Source organism: Octopus sinensis, linkage group LG4, assembly GCF_006345805.1.
Source record: "Octopus sinensis linkage group LG4, ASM634580v1, whole genome shotgun sequence".
Classification (NCBI taxonomy): domain Eukaryota; kingdom Metazoa; phylum Mollusca; class Cephalopoda; order Octopoda; family Octopodidae; genus Octopus; species Octopus sinensis.
Genome location: NC_043000.1, coordinates 137,984,580 through 138,011,300, shown reverse-complemented (window position 1 = coordinate 138,011,300; position 26,721 = coordinate 137,984,580). Strand labels below are relative to the sequence as shown.

The 26,721-nt window shown below is 34.3% G+C and overlaps 1 long non-coding RNA gene across 1 annotated transcript; it reads right to left on the bottom strand.

Annotated features, from left to right (window-relative positions):
* Positions 1 to 3,022: 3,022 nt before the first annotated feature.
* LOC118763307 lies at positions 3,023 to 21,781 on the bottom strand. Its single transcript, XR_004999057.1, has 3 exons — positions 21,770 to 21,781; positions 11,389 to 11,393; positions 3,023 to 3,106 (listed from the first exon to the last, which is right to left on the bottom strand). It is a non-coding gene; the product is annotated as an uncharacterized LOC118763307 (long non-coding RNA).
* Between the last annotated feature and the right edge of the window lie 4,940 nt (positions 21,782 to 26,721).

The window sequence follows — 26,721 nt, the reverse complement described above, 5'->3', positions numbered from 1 at the left end:
GATTTAGCTTCCTGTTATGACTATTGCATTTGACATATTTGACTGAATAGAACATTTGTTACTACAAACACAGGAAATACATCATTGATAGTCTTAGACACTTCCTGCACAATTATCTTAAATTTATTTTTTAAGGTTACTTATATCGAATAGCGAAAAGTGAATTGTGTTCCAGTAAATTTCTATTTATAATTTAAGGTGGTTTAAATTAGAGTTGCTAAATCAAATTAACTAGGTGTGTGTGAACGATTTCATTTGAGCATTACGATGATAGTTCACCAATACAATAATAATTAGCAAGTAACTCTGTCATGTGAAATGTGATACAAAATGATTACTTGAAAGACGTAAATTACATAACTGTTTGTTCAGTTCTACTTCACTTCTGATCAGGTATACTCATTACGTTTTGTACTCTATCCTATCAGTCACGGTTCAATCCCCATTACGTTATCCAATTCCCATATGTTTCAAGATCACAGAATGCGATATGACCAATATTTCTAACAATTAGACCGACGGTCTGGTCTTTTCCTTATCGATTTGGAACTAGCACGTTAGAGTCTCCTCGATATAGTCAAAGGAAACCTGTAGGGGTCCTCTTCTTTGCTTGAAGCGTGCATATCCTCAACTGTATATATTAAGGAAATATGTAGAGCAGCCATAGTTCATTCAACAATCTAATGAGAATATTTCCTTGTGACACTCAGTAGATGCCATGCCCCTCTACGGAATCCATTGTGAGGGAGTTCGAGTGGCTGTGCTTAAATCTCTATATAATGATCCTTGACTTATATCAAGTGTTTTTACTAGACAAACATTGCAATACATAAAAATATAACATGGACACTATTTATGACATTTTATGAACGTCAAGAATAGTGGAATATGCTAACGATGTAAGACAGGAATTTGTATATTGAAGCAGTGAAATCTGGAGGAATTTATAAATGACGATGATATAGCTTTTAAACATATGTAATATCATTTCTGCTAGATCAAATGTTACAAGCTATCTTTAATTAATGACTATTCAACAATATCAACAAAGGAAACGAACTCGGGGAGAAATGGTAGTTAGGAACTGCTTTGCGAAATGAGACCATCATTTTCGGACATGCCAAGAAGCATTTCTCGATTAGCCTAGTTATTGCAATGAAAATCGATGATGATTGTTTTTGACTATATCATGAGAGTAAATCGCATTTTACATATTAGGAACCAATACTAACAAAGTATTGCAATACTTTCACTAAAAACGAGAATACATTGAGCCAAAGAAGAACATAAGTCAAGGCAAAGATTGATATTTTCTGTTTCACTCAGTAATCCAGAGAAAGGAAACGAGTGCGAAAGAGAGAGCTAGTGAGTAAACGACACAGAGAGTAAGAGACATAAATAGAAACTATGAAACAAAGAGATAACAAAAGTAAGAACCGAATGAACTTCGTATATTTGGAAAAATTGCCCAGCTATAGACTTTATCTGTTATCTTGAAACTTTGTAATTTGGTTACTGCTGTCATTCATATTTCATAAAATAATATTCTTTATAACATCAGCGTACGATATCGGTTTAAAATAATATAATAAAACAAATGTGAAATGCTGGGTCACACTGTTCTGCAAGTTTCTGCTTGCTGTTATAGTTATACATTAGAAGCTTTATAGATCTATAGTGGTTTGCGAAATGAGAACTTGTGAAGTAAAAGACTTATTTTATGAAATATAGCATCGAGTATGTAAAGTGAAATAACACCAGCCGTCAAATGATATTGAAATATGAGCAGAGCTTTCTGAGACTTCACATCACTCCTAGGTTCTGCCATAAATACTCTCACTGTACCTAACAATATGTTGTGTGGACGCCCCCAGACGATGAAGTAGGCTAGCCCAATATGTAGATATAGAGGGAGAAGTCTAGACGTCGGGAGTTGAGTAGAGGTCATCGGAACATGCGATATAACAGTGGCGACGAGGATGAGAGCCACCGTTATATCGCACGTTCCGGTGACCTCTACTCAAATCATTTCTTTATTATCGGCATATAGCCTGAAAGTAGAGGGGACAATACGAATACAGGCAACACAAAAACGTGGGGTACATAAAATGTATAATGACCTCTAATCAACTCCCGACGTCTAGACTTCTCCCTCTATATCTACGTATTGGGCTAGCCTACTTCATCGTCTGTGGGCCTCCACACAACACAATAAAACATTGAACGCGTGGTGCTCTTCGCGAAAACGCGTGAGCCGTGAAACGACACCATTATTATGGACAATAGTGTTTAGAGTGATCTTGAGTATGAATCATACTGTCCAAATGTCAATGCGTTCTCCAGCATGTTCAAACACTGACATTTAAAATAACCTCGTGAGTTTAATTTCACAAGTGCAAATATGTATTGCTGTGTCCATTTGTTTACTTACTCTTTGTTTTCTCAAACTTCCATTGGTTAGAAATTGAAAATACCAGCACGAAGTAATATTTCATCCTGTCGTTAACGTCGTTATTTCCTTCATTCATGAATATAACAATTTAAGTAGAATTTTTTTATTTTATTAAACTCTGGATAGCTGTGTAACATTTCAACTATATGAATTAAATATATATATATATATATATATATATATATATATATATAAATATATATATATACACACACACCACATATATATATATATATGTATATATATATATATATAATATATATATATATATATATATATATATATATATATATATGTATGTATATATATATATATATATATGTATGTATGTATATGCATATGTATGTATGCATATATACATACACACACACACATATATATATGTATGTATGCATGTGTGTATATCAGGCACATGCCGTCAGTAATTACTCAGGGTAGGCAGTTGGTGAACTTCATGCAGTAAAACACACAGAAAATAAACGAAACACAGACGTGTGACTGAAGTGAAAGCAGATTTATTTTTGCCTTTATAGCACGTAAAGAAAACAGTGTTGTAGGAGTGTGTGTAGCGCGTGCACTACAGCAGTACTGTGTATAGCTTAAATACTGAGATTGAAAAGCAATGGCGAATTATGCCAACCTAATCTACAAAAACTAGACTTTTCTGAATTTTATGCATAGTAATCAGAGTGAACTTCATAATTTTATTGAAGTAGGTAGATATCTTGCAATCAAAGGAAAATGGTGTTATCGATCTACCTTACCTACCTAGGTGACATGTTCCTTATGTAAATATATTGCTATGTAATATCATGTGCTTTTGCCTCTGCAGTAATTACTAAGTCTACGCAAAGAGATTATCTATTCAGTTATATAAAAGTACATTATATTTTATATAACACAACAGAGGAAAATAAATGATGTACAACATTTCTAACAGACTTATTGTGAGAAGTATAGTTAATTCTATACTTCGTCTATCAAGGAGATGGCAATTAAAACATGGGACATAGCTACGGCTAGAAGTAAAGAATATATTCGTTCATATTTTGCATATATAATTCAACAGGGTTGAAATCGCAAACGTTCACTTTGTAGATTTGCTTACTTTATATGGAAGCACTCCGTCGGTTACGACGACGAGAGTTCCGGTTGATCCGAATCAATGGAACAGCCTGCTCGTGAAATTAACGTGTAAGTGACTGAGCACTCCACAGACACGTGTACCCTTAACGTAGTTCTCGGGGATATTCAGTGTGACACAGAGAGTGACAAGGCCGGCCCTTTGAAATACAGGTACAGCAGAAACAGGAAGTAAGAGTGAGAGAAAGTTGTGGTGAAAGAGTACAGCAGGGATCACCACTATCCCCTGCCGGAGCTTCGTGGAGCTTTAGGTGTTTTCGCTCAATAAACACTCACAACACCCGGTCTGGGAATCGAAACCACGATCCTATGACCGCGAGTCCGCTGCCCTAACCACTGGCCCATTGCGCCTCACTTTATATACATGCTTGATGTCAACTTCTTTCTGAGGAAGGGCAAAAATATAGTAGTCGTATAGTGAATAGGACTAAAAATATCGAATTCATTCAATAAGTAGGGATAGAAATATAAAAGTAGTTTACTTTGTTCGTTCTTTATGAAATAAGCTTTTCTGTTGACAAGAAAGCAAGACAGCGTCTAAAATATAAGTAAGTTCATAAATATTACTGACTTTGTATAAGCATTAAATTATTTTGGAAACGTTGGGAATCTAATACAAGACACCTTGAGCAAGTCATGATCATATGTATTTTATGTAAAATTATTTTCCAAATTTAGATATAATGAAATTCTTCACGAATTAAAAAAGACTTATCAGAAACAAATCGCATTATAAGCTAGCAAAATCTCGTTAAATGATGCTAAGGGATTACGTTCACACATATGTATGACAGATTGCACACACACAGACATGAAAGCACACATATACGCACATGCAGACGCATACATACATATACACCACACACATGCATACACGTACGCAAGTATACACTCATACGCAAACACAAACACACATACACGCCGCACACATATAAATGCCGGTATGTATCTGTCCGTATATTTCAAAATATTTTTAGTGGTTACATTTATTTACGAAACAAAATGTGCACCTACGTTAAACCTATATCTTACGCGTCGTGAACTATTACTAACATTTCATAACAAGGTAGTAACGTCAATATTATATTGGAAGATGGTCAAAGATCCCTAGGTTGTTCTGTCTTCAATATTCCTTGTGAATAAAAACATGTACACTTACCAAAATGTCTGTGCATCCTACGTTACAGTATATAGTATGATATAGGTTCTTTCTGTTAAACCCCAAAGAAAATACAAAATATAAATAGAACATTATGCATAATTATATCAGTATCTATATCTACCTCTCTATCTGTCTTACAGAGAGAGAGAGAGAGAGAGAGAGAGAGAGAGAGAAGAGAAAGAGTGAGAGAGAGAGAGAGAAAATACGAAATATAAATGGAACGATATACATAAATATATCAGTATCTACCTCTCTATCTGTCTTACAGAGAGAGAATACGAAATATGAATAGAAAGATATATACAAATATATCAGTATCTATCTACATCTCTAGCTATCTTACAGAGAAGGAGAGAGAGAGAAAGAGAGAAAGAGAGAGAGAATGCAAAGTATAATAGAATATCATGCACAAATATATCAGTATCTATCTACTTATTTATCTGTCTTACAGAGAAAGAGAGAGAGAGAGAGAGAGAGAGAGAGAAGTAAGATAGAGAAAAGCAATAGCGAGGGAATTAGAGACATCTGGAATATTGGTTTAAAATTTTGACACAAGCCCAGGAGAAAGGATAATCGATTACATCAGTGTTCAACTGATACTTACTTTATCGACCCCGAAAGAATGAAAGGCAAAGTTGGCCCTGGTAGCACTTGAAATCAGAACATAATATCTGAAGAAAAACCACTAAGCATTTTCTCCGGCGCGGTAACGACTCTGCCAGCTCACCGCCTTAGCCCCTCTGAAATATCGAATAATGATAACATTACATAGAGATGTGGGACAAAGCGGAACTTCCTGATATGAACCGGTATACCACAGCGCGACGGACTATTCATTCAGCAAAACGTCTGTTCACAATATGTTTACTAAAGAAACTGAGTATAATATTTCTAAAATAAAGACTAAAGAAGTAAAATATAAAAAAAGAGAGGAATGAATTTAAACTACATCAAAGAATTCTAAACTGGAATTAATTAATCACAGTTTTTAAAAAACTTTGATGAATAAAAACTTCACAACGTTTTTGAAATTGTGAAAACAATCGATTAGACTGATTGACAAGGTAGCGTGAAAATTGTAGTTATTGGCTGTGTGATTCGATTTATGATAGTAGATGAATATTTGATGGTTGCAGGGAAGAGATGAAAACATAGATTTTTTTCTCCTCACAGACAATTTGTTACAACTACAGACTGAAGTAAACAAACCATGCGTAAAGAAAGAATCTGGATTGTGAAAACAACCCCCAGAGACATAATTCTACTACAAGGTATTCGTGAAGTTCTGATATAGAAGAATATTAACATTTGACCAGGATATGATTTCATAAACCTAAAGAAGAGAGGAATGAGAGTTATGAGCTCCATATCAAAAGGGAATTATAGGCTTAAATAAGTTAAGATTGTTTCTATTTGGTAAAATCAGTTCACTTTAAGGTCACCTCATATATTAGAACTATACTGTTCATATACAAAATGATATGAAATTTTATACTTGAACACAGCAACCCGCTGTATTAAAATTATAGACATCCAATACGTATGTTACTATAAAGCACCACTAGCGACCAAGATTAACTTTTCTCTTTTCTTGAAGCCAGTAACACTTTCTTCAAGCATTATTTTTCAGCTGTCATTGCTGCGTGTTACTCATTTAAATTGCATGGCATTTTCTCATCTACAAGAGAACAATTGCAAGCAAATATATAAAAAAAATTTGTCGGTTTTAGTATTTGACGTGGCTCAGTTGGGAATTTGTATGCGCCTCCTTGAGTATTTGTATAGACTCGATCCACTCACGATCAATAAAATATGATAAACAAACATGTAAGGGAAACGTGGCCAAATGGATGTTTTCTAGATTTTACGACACAGCATTGGCACCGTGTCTCCGTGATATTATCACAAGATTTTGCTACTGGTACCTTAATCATGACAATTTTATATACGTTGATTGTAATCAATGAGTGAATCCAAAATGAATGGTGTTCTTTTTGTCCTACATGCATATATATATATATATATATATATATATATATGAGAGAGAGAGAAAGACAGACAGACAGACAGGCAGACAGACAGAAAGAGAGATAGTTACACATATATATATATCATATATATATTTTATATGCATATATATATATATATATATGCGTATGTGCATGTGTTTTATTTTAGATATTCTACCAATATCACATATATCTTATGCATAAAAGATATGTGGTTTATAATTTCTATATCGGAACGCTGCCATATTTAATAGTATAGATTTAACATGCAAAACACGTAAATACACCTGTATACCCGATTACACACACTCACTCACACACACAAATACACACACATACTCCACACCACATGCTGAATGGGAAAACATGATGCTTCTCCTGATAAGTATCATAGATAATGAAACACTTTAGAATCGTTGCACTTTCCGAAGCTTCGACTATTATAAGAACTCCATTTCTACATCATTGTTCACCTGACCTGACATGTGTTCGAATGTTACGACATCGTACACTTAATTAAAGAATTTAGTACGACGGAATGAGATTGTATATTAACATAGTTATGTTTTTATTCCGCTTTGTTTGTTTTTGAAACGTTTCAAAAGGTTTTCTTGACTGAATATCTTTTGATTTCGGTTCCAAAATCTTAACAATGAAATGAAATCAGTTACATAATCGATCCATTTGAACAAATGTGACGGTGTAACAGAACGCTCAATGTCCTTTCCTACTTTAGGTACAAGGCCCGAAGTATCTGGAAAGGGGGCCAGTCGATTAGACCGACGCCAGTACGCAACTAGTACTTAATTTATCGACCCCGAAAGGATGTATATATATATATGTATATGTATGTATGTATATACGCGGGCTTCTGTTCAATTTCCGTCTACCAAACCCACGCAAAAGGCTTTGGATTGCTATGGTAGAAGACACTTGCCCAAGTTGCTATGCAGTGACTGAAACCGCAACTATCTAGTTGGTAAGATTCTAATTAATTACTACAAATCATCTGCTCAATATTTTGCAATAATTTTGCAATATTTTTGCAAATGCCTCGAAATTGCCAGCGCCCTTGTGACGTTGTGCTAGCCCTAGCCTATAAAATGTATCCTCAATAGGATACTAAAACTAACATTATTACCTTACTATTCCATAAAGCCCGTAAATTATATATATATATATATATATATATATATATATATATATGAAATCAAAAGGAAACAAGAGATAGCTCAAGGTAACTACCGCAATAACCAACGTTATTTTTAAGGTTATACAACACCCACTTTTAAGTGGGAACAAATATTACTCTGTGATATTAATAGTGCTTCTGATACAAATAATTAGCTTTTAATAAACCCTGTACCTATTTGCAACACAAGTTCCTGATTAGACAGTGAAGTTCTGGGTAATTCCGTAGTAGGAACAGCGGTATCTCTAGCGCCTGAAATTCTACCATCGACAAGGTCAGGGAACGCCAAAATCACGTGATCTGATAATCTCAGCACTAGTGATGCCGGAGACCTATGTCTCGCAAGCGATATAAACAAAAGTGTGTATATGCACCAAAAACCAATATGGGAGTTTCAGTAACTACCGCAGTATTCCGTGTTCTAACACAACATGTACTTTTACGTGGGAATAAATTTATTATACTTTGATATTAATACTGCTTTCTGTCGTTAATAAATATTATTTTAGTATTTATTTTAGAGATAGTTCCCCAAAAGGTGACCATTTACCTTACCACTGTTTTATCCTTCCCTTCTGGTTAGTTATAAGCATAATATCACAGGCTATCAGGCGATAATTTATGATGGCTGTAAATATATAATGTTGTGAGTCATAGTATTCAAAAAATAGATCACCTTCCTTCACTAGTTTATGCTCAAGGCTATAAAAACTACTTTCAAAATGTCTATCAATGTAGCATTTATTTTTTGCTTGATCATCCTTGTGCTATCACAAATGACATCAACGAGATCAACATACAAGCGAGAGCAGACTACGCTTAAACTGCAATATATGTACATGAAATCCGTTGATGCAGAAGAGCTATTAGCTTTTATTTTAGCATAATGAATAGTTAAAGCATAAATAAATATTTGTAAAATAAAGGTTACATTTAAAGAAATGTGTCTATAATTATGGTGGATGTAATTCAAATCTTAGAAAAATTTTCAATATCCTAAAATTAACTGAACCGTATTAAATTCATTAAGACATGCTCGAGAACATTAGTAGAATTAAAGTAGTGAGTGTTTATTTTCAACATTTCGTTTCGTATTTTACTCCCCAGGTTATACCTTCAAATAACTAATTATATGTCGATGTTTTGTAATTAGCTAAAGGACTACAAAATTTGCATAAATAATGGATGAACGGTTATTAATGACTTTCAAGAGAGAACATTTAACGTTTAGATAATTGTTATACGCTACCGTATAGGTTTATGCCTTATGGTGTAGAGAACGCTACTCCATCAGATCTTGAATGTGATAATTATATCTGTATACCATCATCGGGTTAGTATTTAATAGAATGATTCGACACATGTTTTTAAACAGTTAGACTTCAATAATGAGTTATCACATGAGTTCGTTATTACATGAAATATTTGTTGACCATCACTACAGTGTTTCCCGTGATTTAAGAGCGCCTATATAGAGAAATTATACTGGTTACGTTTATGCAACAGTGATTTCTATATAGCATCGCAATGCATACGATAGGAACGGAATTATTGCATACGCAGTAACAGTTCTTAAAAATAAGTAGAAGCCAAACTTAGTACCAACTTATGTAGATTTCCTTAGAAAATCTTACTCGGTTTTCCCTTTGAGATTCACAGTTTTTCAAGCTAAGATTTTGAGTACTTAACATTTGTGTCTGACTTCCCTCTCTCACAAAAAATGATGCAATGTTGTGGAGTATTTGTTTTATACTTGTGTTGTCAAAATAAGATTACATCGTGGAGGGATATGAAACATCACTTAAAATTCTAAACGAAAACCATCACATAATTTATTTTCATAAAATTGCTCGTTATATTTATGGTTTTATGTTCGAAATCGACATCACAGGCGCAGGAGTGGTTGTGTGATAAGTAGCTTGCTTACCAACCACACGGTTCCGGGTTCAGTCCCACTGCGTGGCAACTTGGGCAAGTGTCTTCTACTATAGCCTTGGGCCGACCGAAGCCCTGTGAGTGGATTTGGTAGACGGAAACTGAAAGAAGCCAGTCGTATATATATAAGTATTTCTGTTTGTGTGTCTGTGTTTCTTACCCACAATCACTTGACAACCGATGTTGGGTTTTTTACATCCCAGTAACTTAGCGATTTGGCAAATGAAGCCGATAGAATAAGTCCTGTGGTCGATTTGTTCGATAACGACGGTGCTCCAGCATGGCCGCAGTCAAATGACTGAAACGAAAAAAAGAATAAATGAATATATACATACACACATACTCCCCACACAGAAATCTGTCCCCTCTACTCCTCTCTCTCTATATACATATATATATATATATATATATATTAATAAATTTCAGGGTAGTAAAATATTATTTAGAAATTTTTTACCACTGTGGCCTAGCGTGTAGAAAAACTAGCCAACAGTAATATATGTGTACATATATATATATATATATATATATATATATATATATAATATATATATATATATTATATATATATATATATATATATATGTATATGTATGTATGTATGTATGTATGTAGTATGTATGTATGTATGATCGTGCTCTTTCTGCCCTTCTATGTACATCGGCCAAATGGGACGCCGCTTGGCTGACCGGGTCGCGGTGCACCTCCGAGATATCAGACTTGGCGAGGACACTCCGGTCTCACGCCATTTCCGCTCTACCAGTCATTCACTACAACACCTGCCTGTGATCGGGTTGTCTTTGCACAGGGGTCATCTGGACTTCCGCCTTCACCGTAAACAGGAATTAATATTCTCTCTTCGCTTCTATGCTCTACAAGTTTTCTTTTCATTCTCTCTGCTTATTTTCATAAAGCTTCCCGTTATATATATATATATATATATATATCAAACGATGAATAGCCTTCGCGTAAACCAATTGGTTTGTTTTGTTCTCTTACTTTATTATTATTATCATCTTATAATCATCACATAATAATGACCTTTATGACTCGTATTACTACCTCAGTCAATCTAAATGTATATATTTGTCACTACCTGTCATAAATAGCCTTTTTCTATCTGCAATATGCATTTTCGTTGATTTTTCATATTTTACCCTTACATCTCCACGTATTTCTACTATATATATATATATATACAGAGAGAGAGAGAGAGAGAGAGAGAGAGAGAGAGAGAAAGAGTGAGAGAAAGAGATGGAGAGATAGATAGATAGATATATCTTCCACATACCAGTGATAAATGTAAGACAAAGGTAGATAAAATAAATAAATAAAAGTATATAAAGGACATGGATACATACGAAGTAAACCCATACGCACACACACATGAAACTTCATGGACGGCCATAACGATGTCAACAGCACAACTAACACAGTCAGCAGCAGCGGTGGTGTCAGCAGCGGTGGTGTCAGCGACGGCAATAACAGCAACAACAACAACTACCATGATTGCAACACCGTGGGCGAACACACATACACAGAGGAATGCAGGAGCTGTACCATATTTCTCTTTTCGGGTCGTAGAACGGTAGCAGCACAACGGGGTGAGGGGATGGGGCTGAGGGAAAGGCTACACTGCTGCTAAAAACTATGAGACACACACAAGCATACAAGCACACATACACGCACGCACACACACGCAAACAAACAAGGACATAAACGCATGCGCACATAAGCGTACACGTCTTAGAAGAACAGAATAGAATAATTGGAGCGAGAACACACACGAAAACGAAAAGCGTCTCTGAAGAGGTCACAGATGTGTGACGAAAGATTTCCGAGTAATGGACTTGAGTTAAGATAATAAAATAAGAATAGTAATAAACGAGTGAAGAAAAAAAGATATAGAGCGTGGAAGAAAAATAAATTTATATATATATATATATATATATATATATATATATATAGAATGAATGTTTTTATATATAATGAACGTGAAATACAGGAAGGGACGAACACGGACACAGACAAATCATTCGAAGCCTTCAATCTTCAGTCAGACACCGAATCATCATAGCAAATTTCGGCTGTTCAATTCTGATATTTGCTCCAACTCGGCCAGCCCCAAGAAAAAAAACTAAGCTGTAAGCATTAGATTTCTTGGTAGAAGACAGGAATGTGAACGCACAAGACGGATGTGAATACAAGAGACGAAAACGAAATTGAAAACAGTAATGAATAAACAAAATATATATAACGGTGGTTGTCATACGACTTTAGACCAAATGAGACAAAAACAACAACAACAACATAGCTGGCGTAGAAATATTTACCGTTTCGGTAGCGGGGACACATGTTGGTCGAGATACGAAGGCCAACAGAATGGTTTAAGAAGCAGCAGGTCGCAGGAGAGAGAGAGAGAGGGAATCAAAGAGGGTGGAAGGCAGGGGACAGAATCAGTGACCAAGAGAAAAGGAGAAAGAAGGGATTAAGGAGGACGGGAGGGAAGAGGGGAGGAGGATGGGAGGAAGAGAGGGGAAGAATCGGAGGGCGCCAAAAAGTTTGGTGAAGAAGCAATGGCGGGTAGGAAAGACAGTGTGTATAGAAGTCGTGCAGGGTTTAAAATTGGACAAACAAACGGGGGGGTGCACGTAACGCCGCAATAATATAAGAATGAATGTTTTTATATATAATGAACGTGAAATACAGGAAGGGACGAACACGGAACACAGACAAATCATTCGAAGCCTTCAATCTTCAGTCAGACACCGAATCATCATAGCAAATTTCGGCTGTTCAATTCTGATATTTGCTCCAACTCGGCCAGCCCCAAGAAAAAAAACTAAGCTGTAAGCATTAGATTTCTTGGTAGAAGACAGGAATGTGAACGCACAAGACGGATGTGAATACAAGAGACGAAAACGAAATTGAAAACAGTAATGAATAAACATACATACATACATACAGATATATATACATACATATATGTATGTGTGTATACACACAGACACAGACACACACACACACACACACATATATATATACACACATATACACATATATGCATAAGCATGTGTACACGCATATCTGTGTGTCTAATGTATATCCTACCGACCATGGCTGCAGCTGAAACTAATTGTGTAATGTAAATTTTTCATTCTATCTTTGCCTCTTTTAACATGTCTTTTTATGTATGAATACGTATATTCTTTCTTTTAAGAACAATGACGTGAATAAGCATATATATATAAATATATATATATATATATATAAACATTTGTGTGAGTATGATACATGTCTGCGTATGACATAATATTTGTGGTATCGTATGATAAATATACCTGACTTGGTGCCTTCCATATTATCAACTGCATTCTTTTTGTTTCTTCCTTTCGTAGTTTTTGTTTATACCATATGCTCATATCAAAATAGTTTTCTGAATTATTTTCATTATCGTTTCTTAACGTTTTTTTTACGGGCTATGTTTGGCGTTTTACCTTATCTCCTTTAATATCTTTACTCTCGTACCATCTACCACACTTCTACTTTTGTTTTTACTTAGTAAAACCATGGCCATCTCATGTATTAACTAATTATTGTTACTTTAATTTTTTTTCTCTCTATGTCCTCCTTTGGCCATCAACTCTACCAATATCATTACTCTTACTCAAGGCATTATTTACCTACCCTTACATTTTGTCACTAACAAATTTGTATTATACATACTATCTTCTGACAATTCTCGTTATCATAACGTCTTCTGGAAAGAGTGATGCCCTATACTTTGTTCTCCACTTCACGTCATGTAATGCAAATATAAACCTCTTCAGATTTTATTGTCATTGAAAGAAATCATTTCTGATAATTTACCCGACGATCGAATTTATAGCAAGTCTTCGCAAATTACAGTTATAGCACATTCACATTTGGCTAGTTGAGCAGCTGCTTCAATATCTAGTCGTAAACTTTTGTTTTTATGGTGTCTGCAACCATGGTATCATTTAATGTTCTCACATTTTCGTGTGAGTGTTTATGTCATTTCCAATATTTACGAAAGAGATTCAAGTGTAAGTTTATTTGTATGTGCGTATTTGCGTATGTTTGTATGTGCGAGTTTGTGTATGTGCACGTGCGCATGCGTGTGTTTTACTGCCAATCGTTTACTATTTAAGCGATTTGATTTTTTGTTCTTTAGTGCTTTTTTTTTTACTCTGCCTCATTAGAATATTTCTATTCCTGGGAATGATATTTTTTGAACCTTGACAATCCGCTCTGGGATATATTTAATGCATATAACTTGCATTATTAGCATAAATTGCTTCCGTTTTATGTCATTATTTTGCATAGAAAGAATTTGAGACAGTTCAACTTGCAGATCTCTTTATCAATTGATTTCCAATTGGACCATAAATCGTTAATTCTATTATATTATTGTCGGGACATAATGTAGATGTCATTTTCACATTAAAGATGTATTCCACAGTATTTTTTCACGCAGACATCTGAAGTCTTGTTGCTAGTAGTTACGCAGCTAGGCGAAAAGTAGCACAGCCCATCTTTAAATGCCTTCTAAAATTTGTCAGATGCCCGAGGCGAATGTTTGGTTTTATCACATATAGATCGATGGTCTCAGGAAAAAACATCTTAACTAAGGTATGATGATGCTGTTCTACTGTATGTTTGAGGAATCTGATTTTAAATTTCAGTCTCTCTTGAAGCTTCAAAATTATTCTTCTCTGTATCAAAAGCGTGCTTGGTATATCAACCGTATGAGAGCATCCGTAGTGTAGGCTCACATAATCAATGCTGTCAGTGTTTCCCGTAGCACCGAAGGAATCCTTTCAACAACTATAATGTGGTCTGAGCCAAAATCTTCCCTGCGACAGACTCGGATATCTTTCACGTCTGACTGACAAATTATGATAATGAGAATGTAATCAGTTTCCTTTGTTGTTAATAATGAGTGAGTCAATGAAATATTATAGCTGCTTTGAGGTGGGGTGAAGAACTTGTTAACAGATCTTAAGCTCTACAACTACCACTCAGCACTAGTTAACTCTTCTCAATGTTGCTTCTGTTGTTGGTTTAGTCATCAGAGACCACTGCAAAGAATAATGCATTTTTGTTTAGCTACGCATTGAAATGCGCCGTCACCAGTTTCCTATCATATTAAGGCACGCTATCTCGGCCATTTTCTTGATGATTATAGAATGCTTCTTTACGTTCCTCTGTTTAAGCTCATTCGGAGAGTAGATCTCCTTGGTAGTAAACATCATTTTGATGACCTTATTATTCACCAGGTTTCAACCAATTAGTACTCTTGTGGCATGTCTACTCATGATAGTACCAACCCTACGAATATGACGGTCTTTCTGGGTAGAGTACAGAGCTGAATATGTGACGAGACTTTTGCCTCTCCAAATATTTCATGGAGTCTCTGGATATTTATGCGTAGATAGTCATCTCTCATTTCAATTGTCACATCTGTTTGATTGATAACAGTGCATGGAGATTTAAGATACCTCTTATTGCCTTCTTTGCCTTAGTGACCTGTAAAAATAATGTGGAGACAAGTGTCATTTAAGTTCTGACCGACGTCATCATGGATACATCAGCATCCTCATTGATTTGTTACTGAGAGAGTGAACATATTTGTTAATGAAGTGGCCCAGTCACTACTATAGTGCGTAGCGGCCCAGCCTTGCAGTAGTCCTGGCCTTACAGGAGACCCGGCCTTACAGGATTCCCGACCTTACAGGAGTCCCGGCCACAGCTATTTCTAACTGAACGTACGAAGAATGGGACCTTATCTAAATTTACATATTGACCCCAATCCTCCGAACTCTACATTCAAATTCTGGATTGAAAGCTATTGTTGTCTATTCCAGTTGTGTGCTGAGAAATGAGGAAGCATGACACACAAAGAAAGTAACCTTGTTTCCAGTACACGAATCGCTATAGAAATGACAATTACTTTGGAAATAAATATCTAGTTATGAACATTGAAGAATTCCTGCTAGGGTTTGAAGACGATATGAAAATAGAAAAATAATTGGTATTCCTCATAAAATTTATTTTATTGAATGATTTTACTCTCATCATAGAAAATGCAACCTATTTGGTGGCTGTCTTGAAAAGTATATATCTAAATGACTTTCCTGATTCATGCACAATAACGGTAGTCAGTTTTGTAAACAAATGGAATATATTCATAAACACAGTTTAAACTCACATAGAAGAATATCTAAAATATGTTAATGATAATAAATCCAGAGGTGTATATGTGAAAGCTTTCGTTGTGCTTATTGATAATGATGTGGAAACTTCCCATGTTTATTTTTAGTAAACAATCAAAATAGCTGGGAATACTTAATAGACATATTTCGAAGGATTGTCGTCTCGTCAAAGAAGATTCATTCTTATTTTTCCAATAATAAAATAACTGCTAATATAAATTGCTTAATGTATTATATATATAAAAGCTTTAAAGCATTCGATTTCATAAATTGAAACTCGTAAAAATATGAAAAATTTTAAAAAAGGAAGTCTGTTCTCCGCATACATATATTCATACATATATAACGGGAAGGTTTACGAAAATAAACAAAAGACGAAGGCAGGTTTTCGAAAATAAACAAAAGACGAAGGCAGGTAGAGTACAAACAAACAATTGTATTAGTATGGCGCTCAGGAATAGAAATAAAACAAGTCTTTTACGTTTCGAGCCTACGCTCTTCGACAGAAAGATACACAGAAAAGAAACAAGGAGAGAAAAAAATGCGTGTAGGAGCTAACGGTCCAACATATACATGTACTCATAGTGTATACCAAAACGAATTATATATATGCAAGCTTACGTCTACATAGTTATGGAATTGCATGCATGATCGAAGATGTCTTAGTGGTGTCTATCCTAGTTTCACTCTGCTATAACTTATGTAAGACTATAATGTCTTACCTGGTCATTTAAAAAAAATCATTATTGATTGGAGACAGATTTATGTGCTATCCCTAGCAAGTCGAGAGGCCACATAATGTCAGTCTAGATTGTTCGTATGATCATATTACATCATATATGTAACAATATATATGCGTGCATACACACTAACTCACACACAGAACTATATACGTATGCGTGTATATATGTACGTGTATATATGCACATATATATGCACATATATATGCACATATGTACGTATACACTGTTAATTCTATTGAGGAACACTATTCCGACCATAGCCGCACACTGAAATGCTTGCAGTATTTAATATCGCTAAAAGCTGGCCATGAATATTGCATCAACACACGTTCACAAATCATAAGTGTATTTCATGCAGAGAAAGCTGATCAAATATTGTCATTGATCGTTAAATATCTCTTAGTTATTAAATATGCCTTCATTCTTGGAGGCTGTTTTTATATGCTGTTATTATAGTTTTCAGAAACTACTACTGTCTCTCATGATGTTTTTCCCCAACCATATTTCAAGTATTGAAATTCGAAACAAGCTACTTAAGCATGTTATTTCCTTCTTAAATGACAGTGAGATCGATGTTTTATGATTCATATGTTTCGTGTGAAAGACATGAAATTCTGTAACATTGATAAAGATTCTTGACAATATGTGGTAGCGAAACTTACTTAGAATGATATATTTGCAACTGTCTTTTGATGATTGTACCCTCTTATGAATTTGATATAATGCTTTGTAGACATATCGCATATCTAACCACTAGATTTCTATTTCCAGCAAGAGTTAATGTTCAGTATAAATGGATCTATAAAGATGCCTTCTAAACGAAGATCCGAATACAAACAGCTAATTAAAATCTATCTAGGATTACACAGAGAACAATTTAGTCGAATTATAAACACGCCAAAACAATATGTGATTGCTGTTATTCGAGCAATACGTTAATATATCGCAATGTTTTACGTATTGAGATTGTGATCGTGCCGAGACACTGTTAGTTATATGGATCAAGCCTGGTCTTAACTGAATTGCTACAATGTTATGTTGGAGATTTCCTTTGTGTCTAATGATGCGCTTTGATCTAGCATACATATTTTTTGAGTTTTTGCCTGCTGTTACATACAGAGAGCTGATATTGATGTAGACGAACGCTGAACAGGCAAAATGTAAAATGGATCATAGCAGCAGATAATGTGACAGAGCCCGCTATTGTATAACATCTAGTGCCAAAGTTTATTAATTTTCCTAAGACTTTCTATTTCATATTATTCTAATTTTTTCCGATGATTGTTTAGAACAGAAACGTAACGGAAATGGAGTGCACAAATACACACTCATATATACGCACACAAACGCATGCATACATAAGCATACATACACACACGCACATACATACAGAGAGAGAGAGCATGAAATAAAGAAGAGAGAGAGAAAGAAGGGGAGAGAAAGAGAGAGATAAAGAAAGGAAGAGAAAGAGAGAGATAAAGAAAGGGAGAGAAAGAGAGAGATACAGAAAGAGGGAGAAAGAGAGAGAGAAACAGAAAGAGAAGAAACGAGAGAGGAAGATGAGAAAAAAAGAGAAAGCGAGAAAGAAAGAGAAAGCGAGAAAGAAAGAGAAAGAGAGAAAGAGAGCGAAAGAGAGCGAGAGAAGGAGAGAGCGATAAAAAAGAGAGAGAATGAAAGAGAGAGAGAGAGGGGGAGAAAGAGAAAAAGAAAGAAAGAAAGATAGAAAGAAAGAAAGAAAGAAAGAAACAGGTGTGTATTTTTATATGTGTAACAGTGACGTGCTAGCTATTAGTTAATATTTCGGACAACACTCACCTCTAAGGAAATTATATCTCCGTATCTTCTGTATGAATTTCCTGAAGTCATGTGACAACCACACGAAGCGATACATTTTACGCCATTAATGCACTACTTCAAAATACAGGAATTTAGGAACTTGAAAAGTATTTGTCAATGGGTCAATGACAACCTCTCAATTTTGGACATCACGGAAACACAAATGCCTAAAGATTTCTCAACTTTTTGCCATAAACCACTTCACAAACTTTTTATCGAAAACTCGCCTCTGTGGCATCCTACAAATATATGACGCTAGTATAAACACCAAGCTTATATCTTTTGAGAATTTCCATGTTGTTTGTAACCTTAATTTGATACGTCAGAAAAAGAGCCTATTGTGAATTGACTGCAGACGGTTGAAGAATATGTTTGCAGGACTTTCTTGATAACATCGAAATTATGTCTAAGTGCATTAACTGGGATAATGGATATTTGATTCATTGAGTAAACAAAGGAAAGCCATGGTAGAGATACATTCATTTATAGCCGACTGACTGCATCAGACAGGGTTGTATAATCTTGATTTAATTTTCATATAAATGGTTATTTTAAAAATATATAGATGATAATAATAATAATAATAACAACAACAACACTATTAATAATAATAATAATAATAATAATAATAATAATAATAATAAGAAGAAGAAGAAGAAGAAGAAGAAGAAGAAGAAGAAGAAAACAATGATGGCGACAAAGCTGTTGCTGTTGGTGATGATGATGAGGAGGAAGAGAGTAGTGATGAAGAAAATGGACACCACCAACAACGATACAACTACCACAACTACTACTACTACTACTACTACTACTACTACTACTACTGCTACTACTACAAATGCAACTGCTACTGATGATGATGATGATGATGATGATGATGATGATGATGATGGGGGATGATGATGGTGATGGTGATGATGATGATGATGATGATGGTGATGATGATGATGATAATGATGATGATGATGATAATGATGATGATGATGATGATGATGATGGTGATGTTGATGATGTGATGATGATGATGATGATGATGACGATGATGATGACGATGATGATGACGATTATGATGATCCGTCTTGTTCAACTGGCAGCTGATTTATACAGATACTTGTGATAATCTGCTAATGACGCCATTAATTCAGCTTCATTTAAAAATACATTTGCCAGCCGTGCACATTCCGATAACTATGAAGCAATCATTAGTTTTCAGATTACTACAATCGCCAGTCTTCAAATCATTGTCGCTCTGGTAGATAAATCCCACACAATCATGGTTATTTAAACATGAAACATTATCCCAACATGTGATTTGTCTCATATATACTCTCGCGAGATTTCCACCAACGGTTTTCAGTTCGATATTGATTAAAAAAGGGACATACACTGCATCATTGCGGATATCGAACAAGCTAAGAATATTAAATTTCCGCTTCTCCTTCAACGTAGATGAGATAATAATTGTCTACTATTTCCAGTCAAGTATACTTGTCTTTAAGTGGATAACTGCTTCATAATTTCTTGAATTCAACGGCAAGAAAACGTAATGTCCATAAGTTATTTGTAGTGAGTGAAGCTCAGCTATGATACCATAAACTTAGTCAATGACCGGATATTGTATGAGAACGTTTCCCATACTTCTAAAATTGCTTAAAGCAAGTGCAAGTAATTTTACATATAAGGTCGACATTGTAGAAAATTTCGTATGGTTACGTTATACAAAATAATTTAAATATACACAAATATGTAATTAAATTTATTTTGAAAATCTAATTATATATAATGCAGAAATGAAAAACATATAAACTGACCCTTTTATGGAATACTTTAAAACTGATATAGAAAATAGAAGTTAAGTAGCACAACGTAGTAAACAAAATATATTTTGCTATACGAATCTTAAGTACTTGAAGAAGGCCATCCTTACGAGCTACAATGGGCGAAAGATCCCCACTCTTTATTAATCAATAGTTTAGTCTTCAAAAGAGGTATATTACAACATAGATTTATTTCTGAGATCGAAAACCATCTGAGATCGAAAATGTCTATATCTGTATATCTATCCACCTTATGCAAAGGGCAATATGAAAATAAATGCTTCTGCCTCTTTAATTCAAAACCTGTATTGAAGTTTCATTTATGCGTTCATTTAATCTACTGAAATACGAGCAAAATGTATATCAAATTTATAACTTTATTGTATTATTAGATAATACAGCACTAATTATTTTACGTGTAGAAAAATGACGGGTGGTTTATAAATGCACTTAATAATAGTTCAGCTCCATCGGGTGGAGACTTGAAGTAAGCGGCAGCTGTAAGAACAACATTTGCAGCAGCAGTAGTAGCAGCAAGAACAGCAACAGCAGCAGCAATTCAATCTGAATATTTTTCAAATATGAGTGAAAAATTTAACGTAGTCTCAAAACTAAAGATTTACAGGAGAAAGAACAAGAAATTAATGTTAGACTAAAAGATTTAACGGTATTGTGATATGGAAGAAAATGCCGTGATATGAGAATAGAAACTGAGCAGCGAAGTCACTGAGTTCAACAACACGGTCGTTGAGAGAAATAAAATATTAGTTTGTAACAATGTAATAATCGATATCAATAACTTATATATATATTCATTTTTTTTTTCTTATTTCAAGAAAAGTTTAGGTTATCTAACTTTGATATCGTTTAAATGGAATAGTTTAAATCGGATATTGAAATGTGCTTTCTGAATTGGTTCTTTGAAAATTTGTCTCTTGATGCTTGTCGCCCTTATATATATATATATATATATATATATATTATTAATATGTTTAGAACTTTAACCGGTTTCACAGTTTACACTGATTTTCAAAAAGTTCAAATAGAAAGACGAAGTTTATGTTGCAGTTATCTTGCTTCTGACTAGTGTTTGAAGGTTGCTCTATTTTTATTGGGAGTTCATGGCTCAAATTAGTATACCTTTTGAATAGGATTTGATTGGTAGAGGATAGTCAGTCACATGACTAGTCTTAAAAAGAATTTTGTAGGTTCCCCACTACGTCTATGTGTTAGTATCAAGCGACAATGTTTGGTGTCGTAAGTTAAGGCTAACATGGATGGCTGAACATGTCCAAAAAATCAACGCTCTGAATGTTTTCTGTCAAGTGTATGTAGAGAAGGAACACATGATTAAGTTTTGTACGCTACCCGCTTTGTTCGTGCATTAGTGTCACATGACAGTATATTTTGCGCCTAAAACGAAGGCCGACTCTGTTGAGTGAACATGTTTGGTTATACTCGAGGCACTCCAAATTTAATCTGTTGGGCGGAATAGTGCAAAAGAGTAGCTTGTATGTAGTCCAGTGGCTAAATTTAAGATTAATATCTGTGTAGGTTCTTCATGATAAGTGCCAGAATGTGTTTTGTGTGTGAATAGTTATTTGTGTATGTACTCTGTTAATGTTTGTTAAGTTTTGGTTTGTACTTTTGTATGAAAATATTTTCTTTGTTCATGCGTGCTTCATCTGTGTTCAGATGAAGCGTCTATGTTCATCTGACATTTCAATGCCACGTACCGAACAAGGCTTATATCGCCGTCTATGAATACATACTAAATGGTTTAAAAGCCATCTGCTGGCATATTCCAAAGTTTTCATGCCATGCAAAAAATTCAAGTATTAATTAGAAGTAGCCTGAGGTATATAAAGGAAATCGAACACATGTACACAAGGTGTGTGTGTGTGTTCTTAGTTCGTGGGTTGACTGCGTGTTTGGAGAAAGAGAATACATTTCTAATCTGCCTGGTGTTAAAAGCACCTGAAGTGAGACAACTCACACCAAGTCTCTTTACAGAGCGACAGACATCGATGTTCCAATATATATATATATATATATATATATATATAGATAGATATAGATATATATTAATTCATTATATGCACGGAGAAAAGTGAGAATCAAAGCAGTGACGTAATATTCGTTCTTAATACATTCTCATATATTTGAGCGGGAATATAGTATCGTTGCTACCTTTTGTTTTCAGAGATGCAAATTCTCCTTTCAAACGATTTGACTTCACAATACTCTCGATTCCTTTAGGTAAGGGAGATTTAAGACACCACGGTGTTTTGATCTGGTTGTATGTCTTCAGCCAGGGTTTCCTCCGGATCAATAAATTTAAACAAGAATTGCGAATTCTGTTCATAGAAATCTGCAAATTATTTGCTGATGCGTGCTGATGTCTATGAAACAGATAATAAATCATCCTATATATATGTATACATGTTTGTATATATATATATATATATATATATATATATATATATATATATGACAATGAAATATGCGGGCGCATGCATGTTACTATTCTTAAGTTATTACACCTGGAAAAGTACAGAACAAGATTTCTACAGTAGAATTTGCCTAATTCCTCAGCTCCAAAGGAAACTAAGAAGTATGTAAAAGTAACGTTCTACTGTGCTTGAAATATTACAGCCGAGAATAACATTTTTAAAATTCACTATATTTCATTACTACAAAAACTATAAAAGCATATTACTGGGTTTTCCCAAAAATAAACCATCCGTTTTTAAGCCAATGGGCTTATATTCAGAAACTCTTATTCACAGATTACCGTGTGTGAATGATATGCTTTGAAAAGATTAGCACCACGATATTCGTCTTGATGAGTTCTATCATATGAGGTAAAGACAAAAGCATATATACATGTATACATACATACACACACACAGGTGAGCACATAAGTACAAAATCAATGATGAAAAATAGTACTCGAGTACAAAAAGTAGAGTAATATACTTTTTATTAAAGCTGCAAAATTATCACAGAACCGTTATTCACAGTTTCATGTTTCCGTTCGTAGGACAGTTGTGATATATACTATTAACTCAACCGAATATATTACTGGTACCATTCCTTAAACCATCTCTCATGCTCACTTACCCTTCTTACTTTCAAAAACATATCTTCCATTTTACCCCTAAGATACTGTATTAGTCCCAATACCCAACCTGTCTGGTATTCTTTTAATGTGTATGTATATTTTTTAGTCGTCAAGTTCCAAACACATCACCTTAATAGTTTCTTAAGATTTGCCGATGCTTTAGGCATACATATCTAATTCGTTGAGACAAAGGTATGTAACCAAAAACAATGGTTCATTATATGAAGCTCAATGTTATCAAAAGATTGAGCTCATAATTTAGATGTCGAATATTTACCGTTTTCTAAATCACCATACATCGTAGGTAAAACCATTGAAACAAAAGTCTTTCAGACAATTCTAAGCTATGAAAAGTGACATGACACTAGGTTATTTTTCTGTTTTTCTCTTGTCCTCCGCGATTCAGCAAACACTCCACTGTTTTTCTCTTCCTTGCCTTTGTAACTAGAATCTGCGGTTAATTGATTTCCCTACAGGTAATCAATCTTTACGCTTTATCAATCTTCAACCTAAACCTTTGGGTTTTAAATCAGCTGTCACTAAACCACTAGGGAGAAATGTCCGACAAATAAAACAATTCTGTGAGTATTAAGGTGTGCAAAATATTTGTGTATTGAAGTTTTAGAATAGCACATATAAATACAATTGTTTAACAAGTCATTAAATATTCGTAGACAATCGAAACTAAGGCTAATTGATATCGTTTGTTATGATTTTATAAGTACGCATATAAACAATTCTATAAACATATACATCACTTACTTGTTCTTTTTCTCTCTAACTTTCTCGCTATCTGCTTGCATTACATGCGCATGCGCATACTGAAACTATAAATATACATATATAAAGCATAGATTGTTGAGTAAATGAAGTTAGCTCTGGTGAAGAAAACTTATATAATCAAAGATGTTTCATGTATGAGACTCCTATCCTTTTTGAGAGTTTAGAGATATGATATTAAGCTTTCATTTCTAGCAGGTTGAGGAACTGTATAAAAAATGTCTTTTGGCGTTATAAGAAATAATATTTGGCATATAAAATTATAAGAGCAAATATATAAAGCCTTATAAAGCTGAATGTTCTTTTCTTTCGTTTCTTTGTCTTCGCACTTCCGATACATTTCCGTTTCCTCTATGGCAATGTGAATATTGGAGCAGATATTTTATTATCAAAATATTACGGCTAAAATGTATGTCTTTAAAGTTATCAAATACCACTGTTTAAATGGAAACGTCTATCTCTTTCCACAATATTGAATACTTAGATTATATTTTTGTTTTATCTAATTCTATTAAGATATTTTTTATCGTTGAAGTCCAAATATATCCGTAAAAAGAGGTTTCAATTAGCAGATAATGGAGGATAATATACGATAATGATAAGATTTTCGTTATTAGTTTGACAAACACAAAATTTTGATAGCGGATACTCAGTAAACTTTTATCATTTATCGCAACCAAAATCAAACGTAAAGTCGGTATGTTGTTATGGATGTTAATTTAATCATTTAAAGATATATGTAGCATAGCATTATGAAAGTGGAGCGTACTGAAATTACACTATCCATGTTAAGTAGCAAAATGTGCTGGTCATGTAGAAGACTTTAACAGAATTACTGGGAACAACTCCAACTGTTCCAGGTTCATATAGTTTGTTATTTACAATAAATACAGAGTATTGCAGTTCACGTATTCCAATTTATGTCTGTTTCTGAAATTCTCTCGATATTTTGGTATTGCTTTGAACATATTCTTGAGTATCTTTAGAATTTTTAATTCTTTGAAATCTTCCATAAAATGGTACGACTTCTAACGTAAGGATACAATTTCAAATTTGGAAATTAGATAACGATATTACTTTAAGATTGCATTTTTTATTTTAACCAACATTATTTTGCCACAACGATATTTCTGTAGGATTACATTGTGACTTTTGTCCCAACACCAGATATCCTCATGCCGATATTCTTCATTTAATACTGATGATCGGCATTTTAGATCGCATTTTTATGTTTAAGTGCTATCTCTTGCAAAATTAAAACCTCAGTATTTTGAGGTAACGTAGCAGTGAACCCAGATGTTCGTTGGCTTTCAAAAGCTCATCTGCTCTGTCGTGTATACGAATTGAGAGAAATGATGCTGAAACGTTTTGAAGAAAATCAACAGAATGTATTTCACAATCTTATTCAAGGAAAATCTTTGGTGCACCAAATTGCTCTAACATTATTGGTATCAGCATTTGAGATTGGAATAAAGAGATACTTCACCTCACTGATATGAAGCACTGTTAAAATGCCTGTCCTATTGACTCATTTTCAAGTATCTGCAAACATGCATTTGCATATCCCTTTCTTACAATGCAGGTAAAATATTTCTCCTTTGTGCTTTTGCTCATTGTGTTCGTTCAGCAGTTTGTGGGTTGCATCTAACAAAATAGTAAATCGAATGTTTCTTGAAGAGTCATTTATTTCAGATTTGAGCACTTGGTTGACTTATTTCTTATTGCAGTTGTTGGTTATATAGCTCATGCCATACTTGTGCTACAGCATGACATAGGTTTTCTTTAAATATCTTTAGCCTTTTCTTTTCCTTGTCAAATCTTCTCACCCTGTTGATATCATTCTTTCTGTAGGACAGTGTTTTTCAAACTTTATGTCACGACAATTTGGTGTGTCGCCAGCAGGGCGTAGGTGTGTCGCAAACGTATGGGAAACCAATATATAAAATTTGTTTTAGCTTTTCAGAATCTGTTTGTTAGCATATCGAACAGGTTAATGCATGTACCTATCGGCTATCGTTTCCCATTTAAAGTTTGGAGACGAGATTTAAAAAAAGGAAAAAAGGCTCAAGTAATCCTCATTATATAACGCTCATTTCCATTGGATTTTTTTCAGTGTAAAAGAATTAGCATATTCCTTTCTAATCTAGGCACAAGGCCCAAATTTTGGGTGAGGGGGACAGTCGATTAGATTAACCACAGTAAGCAAGGGGTACTTAATTTATCGACCCCGAAATGATGAAAGGCAAAGTTGACTTCGGCGGAATTTGAACTCAGAATGTAACGGCAGACGAA